This window comes from Coregonus clupeaformis, unplaced genomic scaffold, assembly GCF_020615455.1.
Source record: "Coregonus clupeaformis isolate EN_2021a unplaced genomic scaffold, ASM2061545v1 scaf4257, whole genome shotgun sequence".
NCBI lineage: Eukaryota > Metazoa > Chordata > Actinopteri > Salmoniformes > Salmonidae > Coregonus > Coregonus clupeaformis.
Genome location: NW_025537711.1, coordinates 22,241 through 28,809, shown reverse-complemented (window position 1 = coordinate 28,809; position 6,569 = coordinate 22,241). Strand labels below are relative to the sequence as shown.

At 42.4% G+C, this 6,569-nt stretch overlaps 10 non-coding genes across 10 annotated transcripts; all 10 read right to left on the bottom strand.

Moving 5' to 3' along the window:
- Positions 1–645: 645 nt before the first annotated feature.
- On the bottom strand, positions 646–727 carry trnas-aga. The gene has a single exon. It is a non-coding gene; the product is annotated as a tRNA-Ser (tRNA).
- Positions 728–1,041: 314 nt separating this feature from the next.
- On the bottom strand, positions 1,042–1,124 carry trnal-aag. The gene has a single exon. It is a non-coding gene; the product is annotated as a tRNA-Leu (tRNA).
- Positions 1,125–1,931: 807 nt separating this feature from the next.
- On the bottom strand, positions 1,932–2,013 carry trnas-aga. Its single transcript has one exon. It is a non-coding gene; the product is annotated as a tRNA-Ser (tRNA).
- Positions 2,014–2,328: 315 nt separating this feature from the next.
- On the bottom strand, positions 2,329–2,411 carry trnal-aag. The gene has a single exon. It is a non-coding gene; the product is annotated as a tRNA-Leu (tRNA).
- An 807-nt stretch (positions 2,412–3,218) lies between these two features.
- Positions 3,219–3,300, bottom strand: trnas-aga. The gene has a single exon. It is a non-coding gene; the product is annotated as a tRNA-Ser (tRNA).
- Positions 3,301–3,614: 314 nt separating this feature from the next.
- trnal-aag lies at positions 3,615–3,697 on the bottom strand. Its single transcript has one exon. It is a non-coding gene; the product is annotated as a tRNA-Leu (tRNA).
- An 808-nt stretch (positions 3,698–4,505) lies between these two features.
- Positions 4,506–4,587, bottom strand: trnas-aga. The gene has a single exon. It is a non-coding gene; the product is annotated as a tRNA-Ser (tRNA).
- A 315-nt stretch (positions 4,588–4,902) lies between these two features.
- On the bottom strand, positions 4,903–4,985 carry trnal-aag. Its single transcript has one exon. It is a non-coding gene; the product is annotated as a tRNA-Leu (tRNA).
- An 807-nt stretch (positions 4,986–5,792) lies between these two features.
- Positions 5,793–5,874, bottom strand: trnas-aga. Its single transcript has one exon. It is a non-coding gene; the product is annotated as a tRNA-Ser (tRNA).
- Positions 5,875–6,188: 314 nt separating this feature from the next.
- Positions 6,189–6,271, bottom strand: trnal-aag. Its single transcript has one exon. It is a non-coding gene; the product is annotated as a tRNA-Leu (tRNA).
- Between the last annotated feature and the right edge of the window lie 298 nt (positions 6,272–6,569).

Sequence of the window (6,569 nt, the reverse complement as noted above, 5' to 3'; positions counted from 1 at the left end):
GATTTAACCTCAATATGGCCTTCAATGGGAAAAGCAAAGTAAATCCTAATTGATTGTGTGCTAGAGTGTCTTCAGAATATGGCCATTCTGACATGAATTGTAAAAGACATCAGATAAGACCCAAATAGTTTCCGGAGGTATCGACAACCGTCAGGGTAAGAGTGACAACAGGTCCACATGTCAAAATGGTGGAAATCTTAGCAAATGGCTTAATAGTTATTTATGACAATGGTGTTGTTATTTTTAGGGTTTATAGAGGGATCTCACCTGTGACCTATGGCTTGACGACACACCTGTAATCTATGCTACCTTGGCCTATAGAGCTAGACGGATGGATAATGGTCCTCTGTAGCTCAGCTGGTAGAGCACGGCGCTTGTAACGCCAGGGTAGTGGGTTTGATCCCCGGGACCACCCATACACAAGAAAAAAATGTATGCACGCATGACTGTAAGTCGCTTTGGATAAAAGCGTCTGCTAAATGGCATATTTTCTTATTATTATAATGAGGGTGGGATAGACATCCTGCGGCACAATCCCAAATGGACCACTAAACCCTGTCTACATGAAGAGATCTGAGAGGATGTGATTGGTATAAGCAAGATGACCAAACTTCAACCTAGGGAGGGGTCACCATAATGCAAAGCCGTTGTCGGCAGGATTCGAACCTGCGCGGGAAAATCCCAATGGATTTCTAGTCCATCGCCTTAACCACTCGGCCACGACAACTATAAAAAGAAAAACAAGAGGGGGTTACAAGTGAAGGGCCCTGCAGGCATAGTCTTCAGCAAAAGATCATGTAATAACTAACAGATAATGTAGTAACTCATAATAATGTCATCACTTTATGTAATGCAATGTTCCCCACGTTCATTTTTATGAAGTATTGCTTCTTTTTAATTTTCTTAGATATTTGCCCAAGAGCAGAATGTTTCAATGAGAGAGTGTTTATGACTACTGGTTATTTCACTGTGTGTAGTTATTTTATCATCTTATTTTCACAACAAAGCAGCGTCACTCCTCTTTGAGAGGCGTTAAAAAACTGTCAGAAGTGGGATTTGAACCCACGCCTCCAGGAGAGACTGCGACCTTAACGCAGCGCCTTAGACCGCTCGGCCATCCTGACTACAGATGCACTTTTGGTATGGGGATAAAGGCTATCGGGTAAAAGTAGACATAGGCATGGCCTCCCGAGAGCGCCACAGAGACCAATAAATGCACCATAGTGACTTGCATGTTCAACATGAGATGGTCATTGGTTTTTATCAATTAAAAACTCCAGTCATGGATTTAACCTCAATATGGCCTTCAATGGGAAAAGCAAAGTAAATCCTAATTGATTGTGTGCTAGAGTGTCTTCAGAATATGGCCATTCTGACATGAATTGTAAAAGACATCAGATAAGACCCAAATAGTTTCCGGAGGTATCGACAACCGTCAGGGTAAGAGTGACAACAGGTCCACATGTCAAAATGGTGGAAATCTTAGCAAATGGCTTAATAGTTATTTATGACAATGGTGTTGTTATTTTTTAGGGTTTATAGAGGGATCTCACCTGTGACCTATGGCTTGACGACACACCTGTAATCTATGCTACCTTGGCCTATAGAGCTAGACGGATGGATAATGGTCCTCTGTAGCTCAGCTGGTAGAGCACGGCGCTTGTAACGCCAGGGTAGTGGGTTTGATCCCCGGGACCACCCATACACAAGAAAAAAATGTATGCACGCATGACTGTAAGTCGCTTTGGATAAAAGCGTCTGCTAAATGGCATATTTTCTTATTATTATAATGAGGGTGGGATAGACATCCTGCGGCACAATCCCAAATGGACCACTAAACCCTGTCTACATGAAGAGATCTGAGAGGATGTGATTGGTATAAGCAAGATGACCAAACTTCAACCTAGGGAGGGGTCACCATAATGCAAAGCCGTTGTCGGCAGGATTCGAACCTGCGCGGGAAAATCCCAATGGATTTCTAGTCCATCGCCTTAACCACTCGGCCACGACAACTATAAAAAGAAAAACAAGAGGGGGGTTACAAGTGAAGGGCCCTGCAGGCATAGTCTTCAGCAAAAGATAATGTAATAACTAACAGATAATGTAGTAACTCATAATAATGTCATCACTTTATGTAATGCAATGTTCCCCACGTTCATTTTTATGAAGTATTGCTTCTTTTTAATTTTCTTAGATATTTGCCCAAGAGCAGAATGTTTCAATGAGAGAGTGTTTATGACTACTGGTTATTTCACTGTGTGTAGTTATTTTATCATCTTATTTTCACAACAAAGCAGCGTCACTCCTCTTTGAGAGGCGTTAAAAAATTGTCAGAAGTGGGATTTGAACCCACGCCTCCAGGAGAGACTGCGACCTTAACGCAGCGCCTTAGACCGCTCGGCCATCCTGACTACAGATGCACTTTTGGTATGGGGATAAAGGCTATCGGGTAAAAGTAGACATAGGCATGGCCTCCCGAGAGCGCCACAGAGACCAATAAATGCACCATAGTGACTTGCATGTTCAACATGAGATGGTCATTGGTTTTTATCAATTAAAAACTCCAGTCATGGATTTAACCTCAATATGGCCTTCAATGGGAAAAGCAAAGTAAATCCTAATTGATTGTGTGCTAGAGTGTCTTCAGAATATGGCCATTCTGACATGAATTGTAAAAGACATCAGATAAGACCCAAATAGTTTCCGGAGGTATCGACAACCGTCAGGGTAAGAGTGACAACAGGTCCACATGTCAAAATGGTGGAAATCTTAGCAAATGGCTTAATAGTTATTTATGACAATGGTGTTGTTATTTTTTAGGGTTTATAGAGGGATCTCACCTGTGACCTATGGCTTGACGACACACCTGTAATCTATGCTACCTTGGCCTATAGAGCTAGACGGATGGATAATGGTCCTCTGTAGCTCAGCTGGTAGAGCACGGCGCTTGTAACGCCAGGGTAGTGGGTTTGATCCCCGGGACCACCCATACACAAGAAAAAAATGTATGCACGCATGACTGTAAGTCGCTTTGGATAAAAGCGTCTGCTAAATGGCATATTTTCTTATTATTATAATGAGGGTGGGATAGACATCCTGCGGCACAATCCCAAATGGACCACTAAACCCTGTCTACATGAAGAGATCTGAGAGGATGTGATTGGTATAAGCAAGATGACCAAACTTCAACCTAGGGAGGGGTCACCATAATGCAAAGCCGTTGTCGGCAGGATTCGAACCTGCGCGGGAAAATCCCAATGGATTTCTAGTCCATCGCCTTAACCACTCGGCCACGACAACTATAAAAAGAAAAACAAGAGGGGGTTACAAGTGAAGGGCCCTGCAGGCATAGTCTTCAGCAAAAGATCATGTAATAACTAACAGATAATGTAGTAACTCATAATAATGTCATCACTTTATGTAATGCAATGTTCCCCACGTTCATTTTTATGAAGTATTGCTTCTTTTTAATTTTCTTAGATATTTGCCCAAGAGCAGAATGTTTCAATGAGAGAGTGTTTATGACTACTGGTTATTTCACTGTGTGTAGTTATTTTATCATCTTATTTTCACAACAAAGCAGCGTCACTCCTCTTTGAGAGGCGTTAAAAAATTGTCAGAAGTGGGATTTGAACCCACGCCTCCAGGAGAGACTGCGACCTTAACGCAGCGCCTTAGACCGCTCGGCCATCCTGACTACAGATGCACTTTTGGTATGGGGATAAAGGCTATCGGGTAAAAGTAGACATAGGCATGGCCTCCCGAGAGCGCCACAGAGACCAATAAATGCACCATAGTGACTTGCATGTTCAACATGAGATGGTCATTGGTTTTTATCAATTAAAAACTCCAGTCATGGATTTAACCTCAATATGGCCTTCAATGGGAAAAGCAAAGTAAATCCTAATTGATTGTGTGCTAGAGTGTCTTCAGAATATGGCCATTCTGACATGAATTGTAAAAGACATCAGATAAGACCCAAATAGTTTCCGGAGGTATCGACAACCGTCAGGGTAAGAGTGACAACAGGTCCACATGTCAAAATGGTGGAAATCTTAGCAAATGGCTTAATAGTTATTTATGACAATGGTGTTGTTATTTTTTAGGGTTTATAGAGGGATCTCACCTGTGACCTATGGCTTGACGACACACCTGTAATCTATGCTACCTTGGCCTATAGAGCTAGACGGATGGATAATGGTCCTCTGTAGCTCAGCTGGTAGAGCACGGCGCTTGTAACGCCAGGGTAGTGGGTTTGATCCCCGGGACCACCCATACACAAGAAAAAAAATGTATGCACGCATGACTGTAAGTCGCTTTGGATAAAAGCGTCTGCTAAATGGCATATTTTCTTATTATTATAATGAGGGTGGGATAGACATCCTGCGGCACAATCCCAAATGGACCACTAAACCCTGTCTACATGAAGAGATCTGAGAGGATGTGATTGGTATAAGCAAGATGACCAAACTTCAACCTAGGGAGGGGTCACCATAATGCAAAGCCGTTGTCGGCAGGATTCGAACCTGCGCGGGAAAATCCCAATGGATTTCTAGTCCATCGCCTTAACCACTCGGCCACGACAACTATAAAAAGAAAAACAAGAGGGGGGTTACAAGTGAAGGGCCCTGCAGGCATAGTCTTCAGCAAAAGATCATGTAATAACTAACAGATAATGTAGTAACTCATAATAATGTCATCACTTTATGTAATGCAATGTTCCCCACGTTCATTTTTATGAAGTATTGCTTCTTTTTAATTTTCTTAGATATTTGCCCAAGAGCAGAATGTTTCAATGAGAGAGTGTTTATGACTACTGGTTATTTCACTGTGTGTAGTTATTTTATCATCTTATTTTCACAACAAAGCAGCGTCACTCCTCTTTGAGAGGCGTTAAAAAACTGTCAGAAGTGGGATTTGAACCCACGCCTCCAGGAGAGACTGCGACCTTAACGCAGCGCCTTAGACCGCTCGGCCATCCTGACTACAGATGCACTTTTGGTATGGGGATAAAGGCTATCGGGTAAAAGTAGACATAGGCATGGCCTCCCGAGAGCGCCACAGAGACCAATAAATGCACCATAGTGACTTGCATGTTCAACATGAGATGGTCATTGGTTTTTATCAATTAAAAACTCCAGTCATGGATTTAACCTCAATATGGCCTTCAATGGGAAAAGCAAAGTAAATCCTAATTGATTGTGTGCTAGAGTGTCTTCAGAATATGGCCATTCTGACATGAATTGTAAAAGACATCAGATAAGACCCAAATAGTTTCCGGAGGTATCGACAACCGTCAGGGTAAGAGTGACAACAGGTCCACATGTCAAAATGGTGGAAATCTTAGCAAATGGCTTAATAGTTATTTATGACAATGGTGTTGTTATTTTTTAGGGTTTATAGAGGGATCTCACCTGTGACCTATGGCTTGACGACACACCTGTAATCTATGCTACCTTGGCCTATAGAGCTAGACGGATGGATAATGGTCCTCTGTAGCTCAGCTGGTAGAGCACGGCGCTTGTAACGCCAGGGTAGTGGGTTTGATCCCCGGGACCACCCATACACAAGAAAAAAATGTATGCACGCATGACTGTAAGTCGCTTTGGATAAAAGCGTCTGCTAAATGGCATATTATCTTATTATTATAATGAGGGTGGGATAGACATCCTGCGGCACAATCCCAAATGGACCACTAAACCCTGTCTACATGAAGAGATCTGAGAGGATGTGATTGGTATAAGCAAGATGACCAAACTTCAACCTAGGGAGGGGTCACCATAATGCAAAGCCGTTGTCGGCAGGATTCGAACCTGCGCGGGAAAATCCCAATGGATTTCTAGTCCATCGCCTTAACCACTCGGCCACGACAACTATAAAAAGAAAAACAAGAGGGGGTTACAAGTGAAGGGCCCTGCAGGCATAGTCTTCAGCAAAAGATCATGTAATAACTAACAGATAATGTAGTAACTCATAATAATGTCATCACTTTATGTAATGCAATGTTCCCCACGTTCATTTTTATGAAGTATTGCTTCTTTTTAATTTTCTTAGATATTTGCCCAAGAGCAGAATGTTTCAATGAGAGAGTGTTTATGACTACTGGTTATTTCACTGTGTGTAGTTATTTTATCATCTTATTTTCACAACAAAGCAGCGTCACTCCTCTTTGAGAGGCGTTAAAAAATTGTCAGAAGTGGGATTTGAACCCACGCCTCCAGGAGAGACTGCGACCTTAACGCAGCGCCTTAGACCGCTCGGCCATCCTGACTACAGATGCACTTTTGGTATGGGGATAAAGGCTATCGGGTAAAAGTAGACATAGGCATGGCCTCCCGAGAGCGCCACAGAGACCAATAAATGCACCATAGTGACTTGCATGTTCAACATGAGATGGTCATTGGTTTTTATCAATTAAAAACTCCAGTCATGGATTTAACCTCAATATGGCCTTCAATGGGAAAAGCAAAGTAAATCCTAATTGATTGTGTGCTAGAGTGTCTTCAGAATATGGCCATTCTGACATGAATTGTAAAAGACATCAGATAAGACCCAAATAGTTTCCGGAG